The 20,932-nt window shown below is 42.8% G+C and overlaps 20 non-coding genes across 20 annotated transcripts; 17 read left to right on the forward strand and 3 right to left on the reverse strand.

Annotated features, from left to right (window-relative positions):
• Positions 1-1,562: 1,562 nt before the first annotated feature.
• Positions 1,563-1,635, reverse strand: trnav-uac (transfer RNA valine (anticodon UAC)). Its single transcript has one exon. It is a non-coding gene; the product is annotated as a tRNA-Val (tRNA).
• Positions 1,636-1,901: 266 nt separating this feature from the next.
• Positions 1,902-1,974, reverse strand: trnav-aac (transfer RNA valine (anticodon AAC)). The gene has a single exon. It is a non-coding gene; the product is annotated as a tRNA-Val (tRNA).
• Positions 1,975-2,267: 293 nt separating this feature from the next.
• On the reverse strand, positions 2,268-2,382 carry LOC130090099 (U5 spliceosomal RNA). Its single transcript, XR_008807690.1, has one exon. It is a non-coding gene; the product is annotated as a U5 spliceosomal RNA (small nuclear RNA).
• Positions 2,383-8,052: 5,670 nt separating this feature from the next.
• Positions 8,053-8,134, forward strand: trnas-uga (transfer RNA serine (anticodon UGA)). The gene has a single exon. It is a non-coding gene; the product is annotated as a tRNA-Ser (tRNA).
• A 712-nt stretch (positions 8,135-8,846) lies between these two features.
• Positions 8,847-8,928, forward strand: trnas-cga (transfer RNA serine (anticodon CGA)). Its single transcript has one exon. It is a non-coding gene; the product is annotated as a tRNA-Ser (tRNA).
• A 1,133-nt stretch (positions 8,929-10,061) lies between these two features.
• On the forward strand, positions 10,062-10,143 carry trnas-uga (transfer RNA serine (anticodon UGA)). Its single transcript has one exon. It is a non-coding gene; the product is annotated as a tRNA-Ser (tRNA).
• A 712-nt stretch (positions 10,144-10,855) lies between these two features.
• trnas-cga (transfer RNA serine (anticodon CGA)) lies at positions 10,856-10,937 on the forward strand. Its single transcript has one exon. It is a non-coding gene; the product is annotated as a tRNA-Ser (tRNA).
• A 696-nt stretch (positions 10,938-11,633) lies between these two features.
• Positions 11,634-11,715, forward strand: trnas-cga (transfer RNA serine (anticodon CGA)). Its single transcript has one exon. It is a non-coding gene; the product is annotated as a tRNA-Ser (tRNA).
• A 696-nt stretch (positions 11,716-12,411) lies between these two features.
• trnas-cga (transfer RNA serine (anticodon CGA)) lies at positions 12,412-12,493 on the forward strand. The gene has a single exon. It is a non-coding gene; the product is annotated as a tRNA-Ser (tRNA).
• A 580-nt stretch (positions 12,494-13,073) lies between these two features.
• Positions 13,074-13,146, forward strand: trnak-uuu (transfer RNA lysine (anticodon UUU)). Its single transcript has one exon. It is a non-coding gene; the product is annotated as a tRNA-Lys (tRNA).
• A 497-nt stretch (positions 13,147-13,643) lies between these two features.
• On the forward strand, positions 13,644-13,725 carry trnas-cga (transfer RNA serine (anticodon CGA)). Its single transcript has one exon. It is a non-coding gene; the product is annotated as a tRNA-Ser (tRNA).
• Positions 13,726-14,421: 696 nt separating this feature from the next.
• Positions 14,422-14,503, forward strand: trnas-cga (transfer RNA serine (anticodon CGA)). Its single transcript has one exon. It is a non-coding gene; the product is annotated as a tRNA-Ser (tRNA).
• Positions 14,504-15,199: 696 nt separating this feature from the next.
• trnas-cga (transfer RNA serine (anticodon CGA)) lies at positions 15,200-15,281 on the forward strand. The gene has a single exon. It is a non-coding gene; the product is annotated as a tRNA-Ser (tRNA).
• A 580-nt stretch (positions 15,282-15,861) lies between these two features.
• trnak-uuu (transfer RNA lysine (anticodon UUU)) lies at positions 15,862-15,934 on the forward strand. The gene has a single exon. It is a non-coding gene; the product is annotated as a tRNA-Lys (tRNA).
• Positions 15,935-16,431: 497 nt separating this feature from the next.
• trnas-uga (transfer RNA serine (anticodon UGA)) lies at positions 16,432-16,513 on the forward strand. The gene has a single exon. It is a non-coding gene; the product is annotated as a tRNA-Ser (tRNA).
• Positions 16,514-17,225: 712 nt separating this feature from the next.
• Positions 17,226-17,307, forward strand: trnas-cga (transfer RNA serine (anticodon CGA)). Its single transcript has one exon. It is a non-coding gene; the product is annotated as a tRNA-Ser (tRNA).
• Positions 17,308-18,003: 696 nt separating this feature from the next.
• On the forward strand, positions 18,004-18,085 carry trnas-cga (transfer RNA serine (anticodon CGA)). The gene has a single exon. It is a non-coding gene; the product is annotated as a tRNA-Ser (tRNA).
• A 696-nt stretch (positions 18,086-18,781) lies between these two features.
• On the forward strand, positions 18,782-18,863 carry trnas-cga (transfer RNA serine (anticodon CGA)). Its single transcript has one exon. It is a non-coding gene; the product is annotated as a tRNA-Ser (tRNA).
• Positions 18,864-19,443: 580 nt separating this feature from the next.
• trnak-uuu (transfer RNA lysine (anticodon UUU)) lies at positions 19,444-19,516 on the forward strand. The gene has a single exon. It is a non-coding gene; the product is annotated as a tRNA-Lys (tRNA).
• A 497-nt stretch (positions 19,517-20,013) lies between these two features.
• trnas-uga (transfer RNA serine (anticodon UGA)) lies at positions 20,014-20,095 on the forward strand. The gene has a single exon. It is a non-coding gene; the product is annotated as a tRNA-Ser (tRNA).
• Positions 20,096-20,932: the final 837 nt, after the last annotated feature.

A 20,932-nucleotide genomic window follows, 5' to 3' on the forward strand; every position in this document is an offset into this window, starting at 1 on the left:
ATGTCCAGACCTCAAATACTGTTTATAGCAAAAAGACATTCCTTGCACAATGTTATGCATATATGTATATACATGTTATTGCACTTTTAATTTACTGTATATATATATATATTTTAAATATTTAATTTATTTCCATTGTTCATTAAAATCAAACCGTTTTGTCCTTGTTTGCATTGTACTTTAGTGTGTTTTTAAAGTTAATTTTATTGATTTGCATTATTTTACCTTGCTCAGATGTGTAAACACTAAATGTTAATAACTGTTATTATTAAACACTGTACATAATTATTTAATTTAAAAAATCCCTGTGTTCTCCACAGCTTTATATTTTATTATTATTATTAATGTTATTGTTGTTTAATCTATAAGTATTTAATACATTACCTTTTTCAGTTTTACATAATAATATGTATATTATTGTGCCATAAATAAAACCAGAAACTTACTATTTGGTGTTTACTGGTTATATTTCATATATATATTGGATTTCTTTACATAGTTAAACACATATAATGTGAATATCTCAAAAAAAAAAAGGTCTAAAATACTATCAAAATGTTCTTTACAATTATTCACATTCAAATATTTTCTATATTAAAGAAAAGTATACCCTATTATAATGTAAATGTTTATTAAGATAATTGCACATTTTGTACATCCTACACAAGAACAAATCTCACAAGTTTATTCTATTTTGTGCAGAAAGTTAGTTTATTATATGTAAATCATACTTAACATGAATTTAGATACACTTTATGGTGTTTGTCTTCGAGATGGGACTTGAACCTCTAATTTCGTGTATTTTTTCTGGCCCGCCTCTCTGGAATTTCCCGCGTTCCTAATGGCTCGCAGCGCTCTACACCTACACGCGACTGGCCCGCAGGTGTTAGGCGAACATGATGACCACTACACCACAGAAACCTCATGATGTGTCAAATGTGCTTTTTCGAAGATGGCTCCATCCCATAATCTTTCCTGCAAGCAGTGTGACAATCTGTGTAAATTCCACAAACAACAGATAAGAGCTCATTCGGAATGGCAGTCTGCCTACAGCTCCTTGGTACGATGGCCTTCACCTATTTCAAAAGTCCAAGGACTTTGTAGCAAATTTCAGCATGTATATTAAAAGCACCCTCACTTGTTTCGAACTGAGGATCTTTCACGTGTATTGCGAATGTGATAACCACTACACTACGGAAACTTGTTTTGAAAAACAGTCCGACCTCTTCTAGCGTACGCTTGTTCAAAAGCGACTGAAACGATAGACTGCTCAGTGTTCTTAAAATGGCAAAAATCTGCTATTTTTGGTGGCAGACGAAACATTTTTTATTACACTACAGAAACCTCATAATGTGTCACATATGCTTTTTCGAAGATGGCTCCATCCCGTAATCTTTCCTGCAAGCAGTGTGACAATCTGTGTAAATTCCACAAACAACAGATAAGAGCTCATTCGGAATGGCAGTCTGCCTACAGCTCCTTGGTACGATGGCCTGCACCTATTTCAAAAGTCCAAGGACTTTGTAGCGAATTTCACCATGTATATTAAAAACACCCTCACTTGTTTCCGCCCAGTACCGAACTGAGGACCTTTCGCGTGTAAAGCGAACGTGATAACCACTACACTACGGAAACTTGTTTTGATAAACAGTCCGACCTCTTCTAGCGTACGCTTGTTCAAAAGAGACTGAAACGATAGACTGCCCAGTGTTCTTAAAATGGCAAAAAGCTGCTATTTTTGGTGGCAGACGAAACATTTTTTATCACTCTACAGGAAACCTCAATGGTCATTTGTTTTATTTTAGTCCTTTTCTAAAGAGTAAACACCGCAAATCGCCCTGCAAGTGTACTGACCTGCTCAACAGAAAACCACATAAGAAATTTTAGCAAAAACCACCCACAGTTTCCGCCCAGTTTCGAACTGGGGACCTTTCGCGTGTTAGGCGAACGTGATGACCACTACACTACAGAAACCTCATAATGTGTCACATGTGCTTTTTCGAAGATGGCTCCATCCCGTAATCTTTCCTGCAAGCAGTGTGACAATCTGTGTAAATTCCACAAACAACAGATAAGAGCTACATTCATGCTGCTGACCCAAGATTTGAAGTTGTGAACTGGGAAAGTGGTGATGGTTTGACGACCACCCAGCTCCAGACATGGACAAAACGGCCGATTCGTTGGGCCACTCTCGAACGCAGGCCCAACCCGCTGCGGTTCCGCAGAGCAAGCCGCAAAAAGTCCTCTGTTTTTGAACAAACGCATGTAGCTCTGCTGTGAGCAGAGCATCCAAAAATACCAGTAACTCGCAAATGTTCCCCTCCACGGAAATCTTTAGTAAAAGGCGAAAGATTTATGCGTGAATGAAGAGAAACTCGAGCTGTAACCATGAGACGTTGGGACAATGTGGTACCACACACATGCCACCATGCTCAGCAAGGGTAATGTCTGGTGCATGCTCCTCCCACCCAGATTTTTGTCTTTTTTGATAAATCAATAATACAGCCATTTCCATTAGAGGAAGGAGCAAATGTAATAAGAATCTGCCCCATCACCAGATGACCGCATGTCCAGTATTAAGTGACTTCTCAACGGTTGAGCATACACTCTAAAAAATGCAGGGTTAAAAAATAACCCAACCTTAACCACGCCGCTGGGTCACTATAGGACAGAACACGCGCTGGGTTGGTTTGACCCAAGTGCTGGGTTTTTCCATTTAACCCATATTGTTGGGTCATTCATTTGACCCAACCAGTGGGTGAAATTGACCATCTTGCTGGGTTAAGTCTTACTCATGTGCTGGGTTATTTCCTGTATCATTGCCTAATTAAAATTAGTAACAAATATTTTTTATATTACCGTACTAATGTAAAATAATGATTGTCTCTGTAATACAATAAACCAGAGAGGCCACTGTATATGTGATTTCAATCATTTATTTAATTTTTTTACATTTTTAATACATCTTTAGTATTTTTTTGTAAACAATTATTACAATTATACAATGTATACTCATTCTAAGGTAAAAAACATAACGGTTCATTAAGTAAGGTCTTTATACACCACTGAAAACATAGTTATGTATATGATATTGCATTTCTGTTAACAGATCCTCCTAAATACAGTATTACACAATGCACCTTTAAAAGTCAATAAGAACGATTCTTTTCCATTAATTTGATACACTGCTTCGTGTATTTAACATGAAAAACAAAATAAAACTTTGAAACAAAGATCACCAGCGTCCAGCAAAGACTCGGTCTCGATGACGTGGCCTGGAACAATGGCAACGGTCTGATCGGACATTCTGATTTTTTATTTTTAAAATATATTATGGGGATTTTTTTTTTCAAGACACAGACATCAAGATTCAGCATATGAATCTCAACAATGGTAACATGCTTCATGCCGCAATGCATGCTGGGAGCCACAATAATATAAAACGTATGGCTTCCAGCATGCATTGCGGCATGAAGCATGTTACCATTGTTGAGATTCATATGCTGATTCTTGATGTCTGTGTCTTGGAAATAAAAATCCCCATAATGTTTTTTAAAAGTCAAAAATCAGAATGTCCGATCTGTGGCAAGAGAGTATTGTTAGTGAATATAATGTATTAACATCATATAACCACTTGTGGACTGTGATAAGATAAGTGCATTATTCTATTTTTTGTTGTTGAAAACTATATCATCTGATCATCATTGTTTTTGGCTTTCTTTGTAACAAATTACGTGTTATGGTAAAACCTGTTACAAAAACCACAAACTCAGAATAAAAGCTAAGAGTCAAATCTGACCAACTAAAGGAAACACTCATCGCCATAATGGTGATCAAACATTTTCAATAAATCATCAACATCTAAACTTCTGTTAATTCTCATTAAGACCTTCTGTAGACTTAACAGAAATAAAGTCAGTCTGGTTAGTAATAAGTGAAGCTGGTAATGCTGTTTGTGGAGTTGTTTAATCCGCCTCTGCTGAGAACTAGAGAGATTTAATGTATTTTGTCTACATTTGATTTCATCTAAGGCTGTGGCTAGAAGTCAGTTGTAGTTCTTGTGTTTATCTTTTTTTCTGTTCTTGTTGTTTCTCTTTCCTTCAGTGATTCTGCTTGTTGACAGCAGGTGTTCATCATTAATGCCCAATCATCACTTAATTAATCACTTAAGTATCTCATTAACTTTAACTCTGATTCAGAGTTATTTTAACTCTCTGTAGAGAGGGACCAAATGTTCTCTGAGCAGAGTTAATTTAACTCTGGGGATTTTGCTGTGTACAGTTATTATTTGATTTTTTTGGGTAAAAACGATCCTGGTTCCGACATAGACATTACAGAAGAAACACGCAGACTGTGCTGGAACTTACCCCCGTCGCTTCTTCTGACGAGAATTTCTTAAATGTGCCAGCAGACTTTAGTTTCCACACAGACTAGACTTTTTTCCCGCAGTTTTTACGTACGAGCCCTATAGGGACATAAACATAGGCTACTGCGCGTGCACGGGTTCATTCAAAACGCTTTTCTCACTTTTAATTACTAAACGTCCACAATAAATACGATATTTACGTGATGAAATTACAATTTAAACTACATATTTCATTAAGGCTGCTGATATAGCTGGTTTACAATGTGGCATTTTGTCAAAAAATCTAACCGGCTAGCTGTTACTAATGTTTTACAGAATAAATACGTTATAGCCTACCCCTCCCACTTCCATATCAAAGACTGTATGCACTGTTAGACCTTACCAGTTTTTTTACAGTAAAATACTGGCAAAAGGCCAAATTCTGACACTATCATACCATTTTCCATTAAAACAGTAATATACTGTAGAAAACAAAACTAGCCTACAGGAATAGACTGTGAATTAACAGCTCTCAAAGTTGACACTCAGAGGCTGTGTTCCTAATCACACCCTATACCCTCATTCACTATTCCCTACATTAGTTCACTAATATAGTCCACTTGAATAAAAAGAAGTGAGTGAATTGAGACACTGATGAACACCTGATAAGCAGAATCACTGAAGGACAGAGAAACAAGAACAGAAAAGAGAAACACAAAAACTACAACTGACCTCCAGCAACACTGAGTGTGAAACCAGTTTACAAACCAGTTTACGATTATTTATTTCATACATGTACAAAAGTTCTTGTGGAGAATTAACAGATAATAAAGTAAAAATAATAAAGTTTGTTGTCACCATAATGGAGATCAGTATTTGCTTTAGTTGGTCTCTTGTCCCTGAAGTTCTTACATTCATCTCTCTCTGACTGCTGTAACAGTGAGTTTATAAAACACATTAGTTGTAACAAGAAAAAGTTAAGAGAAAATTGATTTGGTGTTATTGGCTTTTGAGATGATGTGAGTCATTCTGGACACATCTGATTTTTAGATCTTTCCTGTATATATTCTTTGAATGTATTGGTATTTAATACGAAACTTACGTTAATTTATGGGTATAAAATAAATCTGTGAATCTACAACATGAAATCAATATTTCGGTTAGTCATGTCTTCTAAAGAATATTGTAATCACGTAATGCAAAAAAAAAATCATGTCTGACTCAGACACACACAGACATCAAGAAATATAATATGAATCTCAACAATGGTAACAATCAAAAGTTTAATGCAGTAGTGCATGCTGGGTTCCAGGATGCAAATTTTTTTTTTTGTAGGGTGGTAGGGGAAGACCCATTAATATTCATTGGGGAACTAATCCGCAATTGGTTCGCTGTCACACGTCACTGAGATTGACGTGGCAGATCAAGACGGTGTCCCCACAAAGATACAGAAGTTTGCGAAGTTCGTGAGCGGTCTCCGCACAAATCTTCCGGATTTGGATAACCAAATGTTGACAGGTATGCCTTACCTTCGTGAAAGTGTCTGTTGTCACGAAGGAGACGATGTCCATTTTCTCTATCACATCTCATTAGAAATGCGTCACGGTGAGCCAATCAGGGATTAGTTCCCCAATGAATATTAACGAGTCTTCCCCTACCACCCTGCAAAAAAAAATCGCTTCCAGGATAGTATTAAACTCCCAGCATGCACTGCTGCATGAATAAAAAAAAATATTGCCACCATTGTTGAGATTAATGTGCTAAATTTTGATATCTCTGTGTTTCTACAAGACAGTGTAGCTCTGTTTTTTTGGTTTATGAATGATGTGTTAAAAAAAAGAGTCATTGTAATTTTTTTCTGTGGTTTCACGGTGGTGGTAAAGTAACACTTTTGGAGAGTAATTAAACTCTGAATGAGTGAGAATGATTCCTTTAATGAATGAACAGGCAATATGAATATGGCAATATTCATAAACTTTGCGTGTGCACAAGTGTGACTTGCAAAAGCACAGCTCAAGCAGCAAAATAAAAACTCATGTTATAGCATCAGCATACCAACTAAAGCAAACACTGATCTCTATAATGGTAACGTACATGTATGACAGAAATAAAGCCATAATGGTTAATAATAAGTGTAATAATGTGTAATGGCTGGAAGTCAGTTGTAGTTCTTGTGTTGCTCTTTCCTTCAGTGATTCTGCTTGTTAACAGCAGGTGTTCATCACTAATGCTCAACAATCACTTACATATTCTCTTAATTATCTCACTGCAACACTGTCAATGTTACTTTTACTCTTTGTAGTGTGGATTTTCCTGTGGGGTTGAAAGGGTTAACAGTGAAAGATAAAAAGACACACCCACAAAATGTATTTTAACAGCAATAAACTGTAAGTTATAAAACAGGTTTATACTGGCAACACTGTTGCCAGTAGTTTACTGTAAAATCTTGTTTTTTGGGTCACCATTGTGCTGAGGAGTAGAGCCTGTGCTTCAGTCCAGGAGAAGATCTACAAACATTGATGATACGCTGCATGTTGCTTTATTTAAAAGGCACTGACTGTGTAGTTGCTGATCCGGTGGAAATCTCTTTATTTACAAAAGTTATTTTTGTGGTTTCTAATTAAATAAGTTCACAATAATACTTTGCTCACATTGTTAATGCATTATAAATTTTAGATAATACTTTTAAATGACAGTTTAAGGCAGTCGGTTTCTGCAAGTGAAATTAGTTAACTCGAGTTTTAGTGCATTTTTACAGTAAATAACTGGCAACAGTGTTGCCAGTATTTTACTGTAAAAAAACCTGGTAAGGTCTAACAGTGTGCTGAACAGTGAAATTATTAATGTTAAAAATATTGGTAAACATATTAACTTACCATAAAACACTGCCTGCTCCGACCTCCGAGTGAAGTCCTCCTCGAGTCAGAAGTGAAGAATCCAGAAAGTTCCGCAAAGAATAAACCGGTTGCTGGGTCAAAATAACCCAACCAGCTGTTTATTTGTGAATTACCCCCTTACAACTCATTTTACCCAACATGAGCAACCCAATAATGTGTTTACAGTGCCCCAAACAACCCAGCATTTTGACCCAGCACAATCAACCCAACAATTTGTTTACAGAAACAACCCAGCATTTTTTTTAGTGTACAGTGCCGTACCGCTCAGGGACACGACTGTAACCACCAGTCCTCGTTAGTATAGTGGACAGTATCTCCGCCTGTCACGCGGAATGTGGCTACAGATGATCCTAAATATTAAGCATTATAATTTGAGGAAGGTGGGCTTCCTCTTTAAGAAAAGATGTGGCGATGTGTTATTTCCCAGCATTTGGTGCTGTTTTGCCTTCTGTAATGCTTGGTTGCTGTCTCAGCAAGCAGTGGTGGGGGACTTTAGAGAAACGAGCTGAAGCTTGCTGTCGACTATGTATGTTCAGTCACTTCTAAGCGGTCGTGTGCAGGCCTGAGTGAGTGGATTGCTTTCTCTGTTAAGTTGTTTAGTACTTTGTGTTGTGCCCGCAGCATCCCCAGTCCAAATCCGGATCACGACACTCTTTTCGTGTAGGTGAAGACGTCGTTGAACTCCTTTTTGCCATCACAGTATTTTAGCCGAGTGCATCCTCTGCTGCTCGCATTTGCATTGATGGTTGGCGCCAGTGTCCTCTGTTGCTCACATCCAGAAAAAAAATAGCATGTGACCCACAGGCAGGAGTAGTCGTGGCCGAGAGGTTAAGGCGATGGACTTGAAATCCATTGGGGTCTCCCCGCGCAGGTTCGAACCCTGCCGACTACGTTGATCCTTGTCACTTTGTCTGGTTGCGACAGGAATTGTGACATCCAGAAGCTGTGTACAATCTGGATTTTTCTCTTACTTCATATGCAGCACTTAAAATGGGCAACCCACATCTCTTTTCAAGCTTGAAATGAGCACCGTTTCAAAAGGCTCAGATCATCTGTGATTTTGGCCATTCTATTCAGGCAATCGGAGCAATGGCTTTGGCATCCCCGATAACTCCAAGGCCTTCACAGTGTGCAGCTAAAGAGTTGCTGCATTCTATTTTGTGGAGAATCTTGCATATTAGTGTTTTGAAATGTCGGATTTGCTCTCTCTTAGCATAGTGAAACAGAAACCTACTCATTGTGTACCAATTACTTGTTTGTCCAAACCACCTTGGAGTTAGCAACCGGCAATGAAAAAAAGAACACTCTTTCAATGTCAGTGTTCATAGCTTGCCAGGAGCAGCCCATCTCTCTTGCCCCTTTACAAATTGTGGTCTTCATCATTTGATGCCACAAATTTTAAGCTGACAAAGCAGGAACACTTTATGGAGAAAGTGCTGTTAAATCCCAGAGGTGCCTGTACCTTGTCATTGAACTCCTTTTTGCCATCACAGTACTTTAGCCGAGTGCATCCTCTGCTGCTCACATTGGCATTGATGGTTGGCCCCGTTGTTCTCTGTTGCTCACATCCATAAAAAAAAATAGCATGTGACCCACAGGCAGGAGTAGTCGTGGCCGAGAGGTTAAGGCGATGGACTCGAAATCCATTGGGGTCTCCCCGCGCAGGTTCGAACCCTCCCGACTACGTGGATCCTTGTCACTTTGTCTGTTTGCGACAGGAGCTGAGTACGAGCTGCTTTTTTCTTTAACTTAATATGCAGCACGTATTTTAGGAAACCCACATATCTGTTCAAGCCTGAAGTGAGCACCGTTTCAAAAGGCCCAGATCATCTGTGATTTTGGCCATTCTATTCAGGCAATCGGAGCAATGGCTTTGGCATCCCCGATAACTCCAAGGCCTTCACAGTGTGCAGCTCAAGAGTTGCTGCATTCTATTTTGTGGAGAATCTTGCATATTAGTGTTTTGAAATGTCGGATTTGCTCTCTCTTAGCATAGTGAAACAGAAACCTACTCATTGTGCACCAATTACTTGTTTGTCCAAACCACCTTAGAGTTAGCAACCGGCCATGAAAAAAAGAACACTCTTTCAATGTCAGTGTTCCTAGCTTGCCAGGAGCAGCCCATCTCTCTTGCCCCTTTACAAATTGTGGTCTTCATCATTTGATGCCACAAATTTTAAGCTGACAAAGCAGGAACACTTTATGGAGAAAGTGCTGTTAAATCCCCGAGGTGCCTGTTCCTTGGTAAGAGCCCGGATAGCTCAGTCGGTAGAGCATCAGACTTTTAATCTGAGGGTCCAGGGTGCAAGTCCCTGTTCGGGCGAAGGTCTGTCACTTTGTTGCAGACCTCCCCTAATCACTTGCTGTCCTCTTACCAGCCTTTGAGGAAGGTGGGCTTCCTCTTCAAGAAAAGATGTGGCGATGTGTTATTTCCCAGCATTTGGTGTTGTTTTGCCTTCTGTATGCTTGGTTGCTGTCTCAGCAAGCAGTGGTGGGGGACTTTAGAGAAACGAGCTGAAGCTTGCTGTCGACTATGTATGTTCAGTCACTTCTAAGCGGTCGTGTGCAGGCCTGAGTGAGTGGATTGCTTTCTCTGTTAAGTTGTTTAGTACTTTGTGTTGTGCCTGCAGCATCCCCAGTCCAAATCCGGATCACGACACTCTTTTCGTGTAGGTGAAGACGTCGTTGAACTCCTTTTTGCCATCACAGTATTTTAGCCGAGTGCATCCTCTGCTGCTCGCAATTGCATTGATGGTTGACCCCAGTGTCCTCTGTTGCTCACATCCAGAAAAAAAATAGCATGTGACCCACAGGCAGGAGTAGTTGTGGCAGAGAGGTTAAGGCGATGGACTTGAAATCCATTGGGGTCTCCCCACGCAGGTTCGAACCCTGCCGACTACGTTGATCCTCGTCACTTTGTCTGGTTGCGACAGGAATTGTGACATCCAGAAGCTGTGTACAATCTGTATTTTTCTCTTACTTCATATGCAGCACTTAAAATGGGCAACCCACATCTCTTTTCAAGCTTGAAATGAGCACCGTTTCAAAAGGCTCAGATCATCTGTGATTTTGGCCATTCTATTCAGGCAATCGGAGCAATGGCTTTGGCATCCCCGATAAAACCAAGGCCTTCACATTGTGCAGCTCAAGAGTTGCTGCATTCTATTTTGTGGAGAATCTTGCATATTAGTGTTTTGAAATGTCGGATTTGCTCTCTCTTCGCATAGTGAAACAGAAAACTACTCATTGTGTACCAATTACTTGTTTGTCCAAACCACCTTAGAGTTAGCATCCGGCCATGAAAAAAAGAACACTCTTTCAATGTCAGTGTTCCTAGCTTGCCAGGAGCAGCCCATCTCTCTTGCCCCTTTACAAATTGTGGTCTTCATCATTTGATGCCACAAATTTTAAGCTGACAAAGCAGGAACACTTTATGGAGAAAGTGCTGTTAAATCCCCGAGGTGCCTGTACCTTGTCATTGAACTCCTTTTTGCCATCACAGTACTTTAGCCGAGTGCATCCTCTGCTGCTCACATTGGCATTGATGGTTGGCCCCGGTGTTCTCTGTTGCTCACATCCAGAAAAAAAAATAGCATGTGACCCACAGGCAGGAGTGATCGTGGCCGAGAGGGTAAGGCGATGGACTCGAAATCCATTGGGGTCTCCCCGCGCAGGTTCGAACCCTGCCGACTACGTGGATCCTCGTCACTTTGTCTGTTTGCGACAGGAGCTGAGTACGAGCTGCTTTTTCTCTTAACTTCATATGCAGCACGTATTTTAGGAAACCCACATCTCTGTTCAAGCCTGAAGTGAGCACCGTTTCAAAAGGCCCAGATCATCTGTGATTTTGGCCATTCTATTCAGGCAATCGGAGGAATGGCTTTGGCATCCCCGATAACTCCAAGGCCTTCACAGTGTGCAGCTCAAGAGTTGCTGCATTCTATTTTGTGGAGAATCTTGCATATTAGTGTTTTGAAATGTCGGATTTGCTCTCTCTTAGCATAGTGAAACAGAAACCTACTCATTGTGTACCAATTACTTGTTTGTCCAAACTACCTTAAAATTAGCAACCGGCCATGAAAAAAAGAACACTCTTTCAATGTCAGTGTTCCTAGCTTGCCAGGAGCAGCCCATCTCTCTTGCCCCTTTACAAATTGTGGTCTTCATCATTTGATGCCACAAATTTTAAGCTGACAAAGCAGGAACACTTTATGGAGAAAGTGCTGTTAAATCCCTGAGGTGCCTGTACCTTGTCATTGAACTCCTTTTTGCCATCACAGTACTTTAGCCGAGTGCATCCTCTGCTGCTCACATTGGCATTGATGGTTGGCCCCGGTGTTCTCTGTTGCTCACATCCAGAAAAAAAAATAGCATGTGACCCACAGGCAGGAGTAGTTGTGGCCGAGAGGTTAAGGCGATGGACTCGAAATCCATTGGGGTCTCCCCGCGCAGGTTCGAACCCTGCCGACTGCGTGGATTCTCGTCACTTTGTCTGTTTGCGACAGGAGCTGAGTACGAGCTGCTTTTTTCTTTAACTTCATATGCAGCACGTATTTTAGGAAACCCACATCTCTGTTCAAGCCTGAAGTGAGCACCATTTCAAAAGGCCCAGATCATCTGTGATTTTGGCCATTCTATTCAGGCAATCGGAGCAATGGCTTTGGCATCCCCGATAACTCCAAGGCCTTCACAGTGTGCAGCTCAAGAGTTGCTGCATTCTATTTTGTGGAGAATCTTGCATATTAGTGTTTTGAAATGTCGGATTTGCTCTCTCTTAGCATAGTGAAACAGAAACCTACTCATTGTGCACCAATTACTTGTTTATCCAAACCACCTTGGAGTTAGCAACCGGCCATGGAAAAAAGAACACTCTTTCAATGTCAGTGTTCCTAGCTTGCCAGGAGCAGCCCATGTCTCTTGCCCCTTTACAAATTGTGGTCTTCATCATTTGATGCCACAAATTTCAAGCTGACAAAGCAGGAACACTTTATGGAGAAAGTGCTGTTAAATCCCCGAGGTGCCTGTTCCTTGTCATTGAACTCCTTTTTGCCATCACAGTACTTTAGCCGAGTGCATCCTCTGCTGCTCACATTGGCATTGATGGTTGGCCCCGGTGTTCTCAGTTGCTCACATCCAGAAAAAAAAATAGCATGTGACCCACAGGCAGGAGTAGTCGTGGCCGAGAGGTTAAGGCGATGGACTCGAAATCCATTGGGGTCTCCCCGCGCAGGTTCGAACCCTGCCGACTACGTGGATCCTCGTCACTTTGTCCGGTTTCGACAGGAATTGTGACATCCAGAAGCTGTGTACAATTTGGATTTTTCTCTTACTTCATATGCAGCACTTAAAATGGGCAACCCACATCTCTTTTCAAGCTTGAAATGAGCACCGTTTCAAAAGGCTCAGATCATCTGTGATTTTGGCCATTCTATTCAGGCAATCGGAGCAATGGCTTTGGCATCCCCGATAACTCCAAGGCCTTCACAGTGTGCAGCTCAAGAGTTGCTGCATTCTATTTTGTGGAGAATCTTGCATATTAGTGTTTTGAAATGTCGGATTTGCTCTCTCTTAGCATAGTGAAACAGAAACCTACTCATTGTGTACCAATTACTTGTTTGTCCAAACCACCTTAGAGTCAGCAACCGGCCATGAAAAAAAGAACACTCTTTCAATGTCAGTGTTCCTAGCTTGCCAGGAGCAGCCCATCTCTCTTGCCCCTTTACAAATTGTGGTCTTCATCATTTGATGCCACAAATTTTAAGCTGACAAAGCAGGAACACTTTATGGAGAAAGTGCTGTTAAATCCCCGAGGTGCCTTTTACTTGGTAAGAGCCCGGATAGCTCAGTCGGTAGAGCATCAGACTTTTAATCTGAGGGTCCAGGGTTCAAGTCCCTGTTCGGGCGAAGGTCTGTCACTTTGTTGCAGACCTCCCCTAATCACTTGCTGTCCTCTTACCAGCCTTTGAGGAAGATGGGCTTCCTCTTCAAGAAAAGATGTGGCGATGTGTTATTTCCCAGCATTTGGTGTTGTTTTGCCTTCTGTAATGCTTGGTTGCTGTCTCAGCAAGCAGTGGTGGGGGACTTTAGAGAAACGAGCTGAAGCTTGCTGTCCACTATGTATGTTCAGTCACTTCTAAGCGGTCGTGTGCAGGCCTGAGTGAGTGGATTGCTTTCTCTGTTAAGTTGTTTAGTACTTTGTGTTTTGCCCGCAGCATCCCCAGTCCAAATCCGGATCACGACACTCTTTTCGTGTAGGTGAAGACGTCGTTGAACTCCTTTTTGCCATCACAGTATTTTAGCCGAGTGCATCCTCTGCTGCTCGCATTTGCATTGATGGTTGGCCCCAGTGTCCTCTGTTGCTCACATCCAGAAAAAAAATAGCATGTGACCCACAAGCAGGAGTAGTCGTGGCCGAGAGGGTAAGGCGATGGACTCGAAATCCATTGGGGTCTCCCCGCGCAGGTTCGAACCCTGCCGACTACGTGGATCCTCGTCACTTTGTCTGTTTGCGACAGGAGCTGAGTACGAGCTGCTTTTTCTCTTAACTTCATATGCAGCACGTATTTTAGGAAACCCACATCTCTGTTCAAGCCTGAAGTGAGCACCGTTTCAAAAGGCCCAGATCATCTGTGATTTTGGCCATTCTATTCAGGCAATCGGAGGAATGGCTTTGGCATCCCCGATAACTCCAAGGCCTTCACAGTGTGCAGCTCAAGAGTTGCTGCATTCTATTTTGTGGAGAATCTTGCATATTAGTGTTTTGAAATGTCGGATTTGCTCTCTCTTAGCATAGTGAAACAGAAACCTACTCATTGTGTACCAATTACTTGTTTGTCCAAACTACCTTAAAATTAGCAACCGGCCATGAAAAAAAGAACACTCTTTCAATGTCAGTGTTCCTAGCTTGCCAGGAGCAGCCCATCTCTCTTGCCCCTTTACAAATTGTGGTCTTCATCATTTGATGCCACAAATTTTAAGCTGACAAAGCAGGAACACTTTATGGAGAAAGTGCTGTTAAATCCCTGAGGTGCCTGTACCTTGTCATTGAACTCCTTTTTGCCATCACAGTACTTTAGCCGAGTGCATCCTCTGCTGCTCACATTGGCATTGATGGTTGGCCCCGGTGTTCTCTGTTGCTCACATCCAGAAAAAAAAATAGCATGTGACCCACAGGCAGGAGTAGTTGTGGCCGAGAGGTTAAGGCGATGGACTCGAAATCCATTGGGGTCTCCCCGCGCAGGTTCGAACCCTGCCGACTGCGTGGATTCTCGTCACTTTGTCTGTTTGCGACAGGAGCTGAGTACGAGCTGCTTTTTTCTTTAACTTCATATGCAGCACGTATTTTAGGAAACCCACATCTCTGTTCAAGCCTGAAGTGAGCACCATTTCAAAAGGCCCAGATCATCTGTGATTTTGGCCATTCTATTCAGGCAATCGGAGCAATGGCTTTGGCATCCCCGATAACTCCAAGGCCTTCACAGTGTGCAGCTCAAGAGTTGCTGCATTCTATTTTGTGGAGAATCTTGCATATTAGTGTTTTGAAATGTCGGATTTGCTCTCTCTTAGCATAGTGAAACAGAAACCTACTCATTGTGCACCAATTACTTGTTTATCCAAACCACCTTGGAGTTAGCAACCGGCCATGGAAAAAAGAACACTCTTTCAATGTCAGTGTTCCTAGCTTGCCAGGAGCAGCCCATGTCTCTTGCCCCTTTACAAATTGTGGTCTTCATCATTTGATGCCACAAATTTCAAGCTGACAAAGCAGGAACACTTTATGGAGAAAGTGCTGTTAAATCCCCGAGGTGCCTGTTCCTTGTCATTGAACTCCTTTTTGCCATCACAGTACTTTAGCCGAGTGCATCCTCTGCTGCTCACATTGGCATTGATGGTTGGCCCCGGTGTTCTCAGTTGCTCACATCCAGAAAAAAAAATAGCATGTGACCCACAGGCAGGAGTAGTCGTGGCCGAGAGGTTAAGGCGATGGACTCGAAATCCATTGGGGTCTCCCCGCGCAGGTTCGAACCCTGCCGACTACGTGGATCCTCGTCACTTTGTCCGGTTTCGACAGGAATTGTGACATCCAGAAGCTGTGTACAATTTGGATTTTTCTCTTACTTCATATGCAGCACTTAAAATGGGCAACCCACATCTCTTTTCAAGCTTGAAATGAGCACCGTTTCAAAAGGCTCAGATCATCTGTGATTTTGGCCATTCTATTCAGGCAATCGGAGCAATGGCTTTGGCATCCCCGATAACTCCAAGGCCTTCACAGTGTGCAGCTCAAGAGTTGCTGCATTCTATTTTGTGGAGAATCTTGCATATTAGTGTTTTGAAATGTCGGATTTGCTCTCTCTTAGCATAGTGAAACAGAAACCTACTCATTGTGTACCAATTACTTGCTTGTCCAAACCACCTTAGAGTCAGCAACCGGCCATGAAAAAAAGAACACTCTTTCAATGTCAGTGTTCCTAGCTTGCCAGGAGCAGCCCATCTCTCTTGCCCCTTTACAAATTGTGGTCTTCATCATTTGATGCCACAAATTTTAAGCTGACAAAGCAGGAACACTTTATGGAGAAAGTGCTGTTAAATCCCCGAGGTGCCTTTTACTTGGTAAGAGCCCGGATAGCTCAGTCGGTAGAGCATCAGACTTTTAATCTGAGGGTCCAGGGTTCAAGTCCCTGTTCGGGCGAAGGTCTGTCACTTTGTTGCAGACCTCCCCTAATCACTTGCTGTCCTCTTACCAGCCTTTGAGGAAGATGGGCTTCCTCTTCAAGAAAAGATGTGGCGATGTGTTATTTCCCAGCATTTGGTGTTGTTTTGCCTTCTGTAATGCTTGGTTGCTGTCTCAGCAAGCAGTGGTGGGGGACTTTAGAGAAACGAGCTGAAGCTTGCTGTCGACTATGTATGTTCAGTCACTTCTAAGCGGTCGTGTGCAGGCCTGAGTGAGTGGATTGCTTTCTCTGTTAAGTTGTTTAGTACTTTGTGTTTTGCCCGCAGCATCCCCAGTCCAAATCCGGATCACGACACTCTTTTCGTGTAGGTGAAGACGTCGTTGAACTCCTTTTTGCCATCACAGTATTTTAGCCGAGTGCATCCTCTGCTGCTCGCATTTGCATTGATGGTTGGCCCCAGTGTCCTCTGTTGCTCACATCCAGAAAAAAAATAGCATGTGACCCACAAGCAGGAGTAGTCGTGGCCGAGAGGTTAAGGCGATGGACTTGAAATCCATTGGGGTCTCCCCGTGCAGGTTCGAACCCTGCCGACTACGTTGATCCTCGTCACTTTGTCTGGTTGCGACAGGAATTGTGACATCCAGAAGCTGTGTACAATCTGGATTTTTCTCTTACTTCATATGCAGCACTTAAAATGGACAACCCACATCTTTTTTCAAGCTTGAAATGAGCACCGTTTCAAAAGGCTCAGATCATCTGTGATTTTGGCCATTCTGTTCAGGCAATCGGAGCAATGGCTTTGGCATCCCCGATAACTCCAAGGCCTTCACAGTGTGTAGCTCAAGAGTTGCTGCATTCTATTTTGTGGAGAATCTTGCATATTAGTGTTTTGAAATGTCGGATTTGCTCTCTCTTAGCATAGTGAAACAGAAACCTACTCATTGTGTACCAATTACTTGTTTGTCCAAACCACCTTAGAGTTAGCAACCGGCCATGGAAAAAAGAACACTCTTTCAATGTCAGTGTTCCTAGCTTGCCAGGAGCAGCCCATCTCTCTTGCCCCTTTACAAATTGTGGTCTTCATCATTTGATGCCACAAATTTTAAGCTGACAAAGCAAGAACACTTTATGGAGAAAGTGCTGTTAAATCCCCGAGGTGCCTGTACCTTGTCATTGAACTCCTTTTTGCCATCACAGTACTTTAGCCGAGTGCATCCTCTGCTGCTCACACTGGCATTGATGGTTGGCCCCGTTGTTCTCTGTTGCTCACATCCATAAAAAAAAATAGCATGTGACCCACAGGCAGGAGTAGTCGTGGCTGAGAGGTTAAGGCGATGGACTCGAAATCCATTGGGGTCTCCCCGCGCAGGTTCGAACCCTGCCGACTACGTGGATCCTCGTCACTTTGTCTGTTTGCGACAGGAGCTGAGTACGAGCTGCTTTTTTCTTTAACTTCATATGCAGCACGTATTTAAGGAAACCCACATCTCTGTTCAAGCCTGAAGTGAGCACCGTTTCAAAAGGCCCAGATCATCTGTGATTTTGGCCATTCTATTCAGGCAATCGGAGCAATGGCTTTGGCATCCCCGATAACTCCAAGGCCTTCACAGTGTGCAGCTCAAGAGTTGCTGCATTCTATTTTGTGGAGAATCTTGCATATTAGTGTTTTGAAATGTCGGATTTGCTCTCTCTTAGCATAGTGAAACAGAAACCTACTCATTGTGCACCAATTACTTGCTTGTCCAAACCACCTTAGAGTTAGCAACCGGCCATGAAAAAAAGAACACTCTTTCAATGTCAGTGTTCCTAGCTTGCCAGGAGCAGCCCATCTCTCTTGCCCCTTTACAAATTGTGGTCTTCATCATTTGATGCCACAAATTTTAAGCTGACAAAGCAGGAACACTTTATGGAGAAAGTGCTGTTAAATCCCCGAGGTGCCTGTACCTTGTCATTGAACTCCTTTTTGCCATCACAGTACTTTAGCCGAGTGCATCCTCTGCTGCTCACATTGGCATTGATGGTTGGCCCCGGTGTTCTCTGTTGCTCACATCCAGAAAAAAAAATAGCATGTGACCCACAGGCAGGAGTAGTCGTGTCCGAGAGGTTAAGGCGATGGACTCGAAATCCATTGGGGTCTCCCCGCGCAGGTTCGAACACTGCCGACTGCGTGGATCCTCGTCACTTTGTCTGTTTGCGACAGGAGCTGAGTACGAGCTGCTTTTTTCTTTAACTTCATATGCAGCACGTATTTTAGGAAACCCACATCTCTGTTCAAGCCTGAAGTGAGCACCGTTTCAAAAGGCCCAGATCATCTGTGATTTTGGCCATTCTATTCAGGCAATCGGAGCAATGGCTTTGGCATCCCCGATAACTCCAAGGCCTTCACAGTGTGCAGCTCAAGAGTTGCTGCATTCTATTTTGTGGAGAATCTTGCATATTAGTGTTTTGAAATGTCGGATTTGCTCTCTCTTAGCATAGTGAAACAGAAACCTACTCATTGTGCACCAATTACTTGTTTGTCCAAACCACCTTGGAGTTAGCAACCGGCCATGGAAAAAAGAACACTCTTTCAATGTCAGTGTTCCTAGCTTGCCAGGAGCAGCCCATGTCTCTTGCCCCTTTACAAATTGTGGTCTTCATCATTTGATGCCACAAATTTTAAGCTGACAAAGCAGGAACACTTTATGGAGAAAGTGCTGTTAAATCCCCGAGGTGCCTGTTCCTTGTCATTGAACTCCTTTTTGCCATCACAGTACTTTAGCCGAGTGCATCCTCTGCTGCTCACATTGGCATTGATGGTTGGCCCCGGTGTTCTCAGTTGCTCACATCCAGAAAAAAAAATAGCATGTGACCCACAGGCAGGAGTAGTCGTGGCCGAGAGGTTAAGGCGATGGACTCGAAATCCATTGGGGTCTCCCCGCGCAGGTTCGAACCCTGCCGACTACGTGGATCCTCGTCACTTTGTCCGGTTGCGACAGGAATTGTGACATCCAGAAGCTGTGTACAATTTGGATTTTTCTCTTACTTCATATGCAGCACTTAAAATGGGCAACCCACATCTCTTTTCAAGCTTGAAATGAGCACCGTTTCAAAAGGCTCAGATCATCTGTGATTTTGGCCATTCTATTCAGGCAATCGGAGCAATGGCTTTGGCATCCCCGATAACTCCAAGGCCTTCACAGTGTGCAGCTCAAGAGTTGCTGCATTCTATTTTGTGGAGAATCTTGCATATTAGTGTTTTGAAATGTCGGATTTGCTCTCTCTTAGCATAGTGAAACAGAAACCTACTCATTGTGTACCAATTACTTGTTTGTCCAAACCACCTTAGAGTTAGCAACCGGCCATGAAAAAAAGAACACTCTTTCAATGTCAGTGTTCCTAGCTTGCCAGGAGCAGCCCATCTCTCTTGCCCCTTTACAAATTGTGGTCTTCATCATTTGATGCCACAAATTTTAAGCTGACAAAGCAGGAACACGTTATGGAGAAAGTCCTGTTAAATCCCCGAGGTGCCTTTTCCTTGGTAAGAGCCCGGATAGCTCAGTCGGTAGAGCATCAGACTTTTAATCTGAGGGTCCAGGGTTCAAGTCCCTGTTCGGGCGAAGGTCTGTCACTTTGTTGCAGACCTCCCCTAATCACTTGCTGTCCTCTTACCAGCCTTTGAGGAAGATGGGCTTCCTCTTCAAGAAAAGATGTGGCGATGTGTTATTTCCCAGCATTTGGTGTTGTTTTGCCTTCTGTAATGCTTGGTTGCTGTCTCAGCAAGCAGTGGTGGGGGACTTTAGAGAAACGAGCTGAAGCTTGCTGTCGACTATGTATGTTCAGTCACTTCTAAGCGGTCGTGTGCAGGCCTGAGTGAGTGGATTGCTTTCTCTGTTAAGTTGTTTAGTACTTTGTGTTGTGCCCGCAGCATCCCCAGTCCAAATCCGGATCACGACACTCTTTTCGTGTAGGTGAAGACGTCGTTGAACTCCTTTTTGCCATCACAGTATTTTAGCCGAGTGCATCCTCTGCTGCTCGCATTTGCATGGTTGGTTGGCCCCAGTGTCCTCTGTTGCTCACATCCAGAAAAAAAATAGCATGTGACCCACAGGCAGGAGTAGTTGTGGCCGAGAGGTTAAGGCGATGGACTTGAAATCCATTGGGGTCTCCCCGCGCAGGTTCGAACCCTGCCGACTACGTTGATCCTCGTCACTTTGTCTGTTTGCGACAGGAGCTGAGTACGAGCTGCTTTTTTCTTTAACTTCATATGCAGCACGTATTTTAGGAAACCCACATCTCTGTTCAAGCCTGAAGTGAGCACCGTTTCAAAAGGCCCAGATCATCTGTGATTTTGGCCATTCTATTCAGGCAATCGGAGCAATGGCTTTGGCATCCCCGATAACTCCAAGGCCTTCACAGTGTGCAGCTCAAGAGTTGCTGCATTCTATTTTGTGGAGAATCTTGCATATTAGTGTTTTGAAATGTCTGATTTGCTCTCTCTTAGCATAGTGAAACAGAAACCTACTCATTGTGCACCAATTACTTGTTTGTCCAAACCACCTTGGAGTTAGCAACCGGCCATGGAAAAAAGAACACTCTTTCAATGTCAGTGTTCCTAGCTTGCCAGGAGCAGCCCATCTCTCTTGCCCCTTTACAAATTGTGGTCTTCATCATTTGATGCCACACATTTTAAGCTGACAAAGCAGGAACACTTTATGGAGAAAGTGCTGTTAAATCCCCGAGGTGCCTGTCTTTGGTAAGAGCCAGGATAGCTCAGTCGGTAGAGCATCAGACTTTTAATCTGAGGGTCCAGGGTTCAAGTCCCTGTTCGGGCGAAGGTCTGTCACTTTGTTGCAGACCTCCCCTAATCACTTGCTGTCCTCTTACCAGCCTTTGAGGAAGGTGGGCTTCCTCTTCAAGAAAAGATGTGGCGATGTGTTATTTCCCAGCATTTGGTGTTGTTTTGCCTTCTGTAATGCTTGGTTGCTGTCTCAGCAAGCAGTGGTGGGGGACTTTAGAGAAACGAGCTGAAGCTT

Source organism: Rhinichthys klamathensis, unplaced genomic scaffold, assembly GCF_029890125.1.
Source record: "Rhinichthys klamathensis goyatoka isolate OS25496 unplaced genomic scaffold, OSU_Roscu_1.1 h1tg000141l_1, whole genome shotgun sequence".
Classification (NCBI taxonomy): domain Eukaryota; kingdom Metazoa; phylum Chordata; class Actinopteri; order Cypriniformes; family Leuciscidae; genus Rhinichthys; species Rhinichthys klamathensis.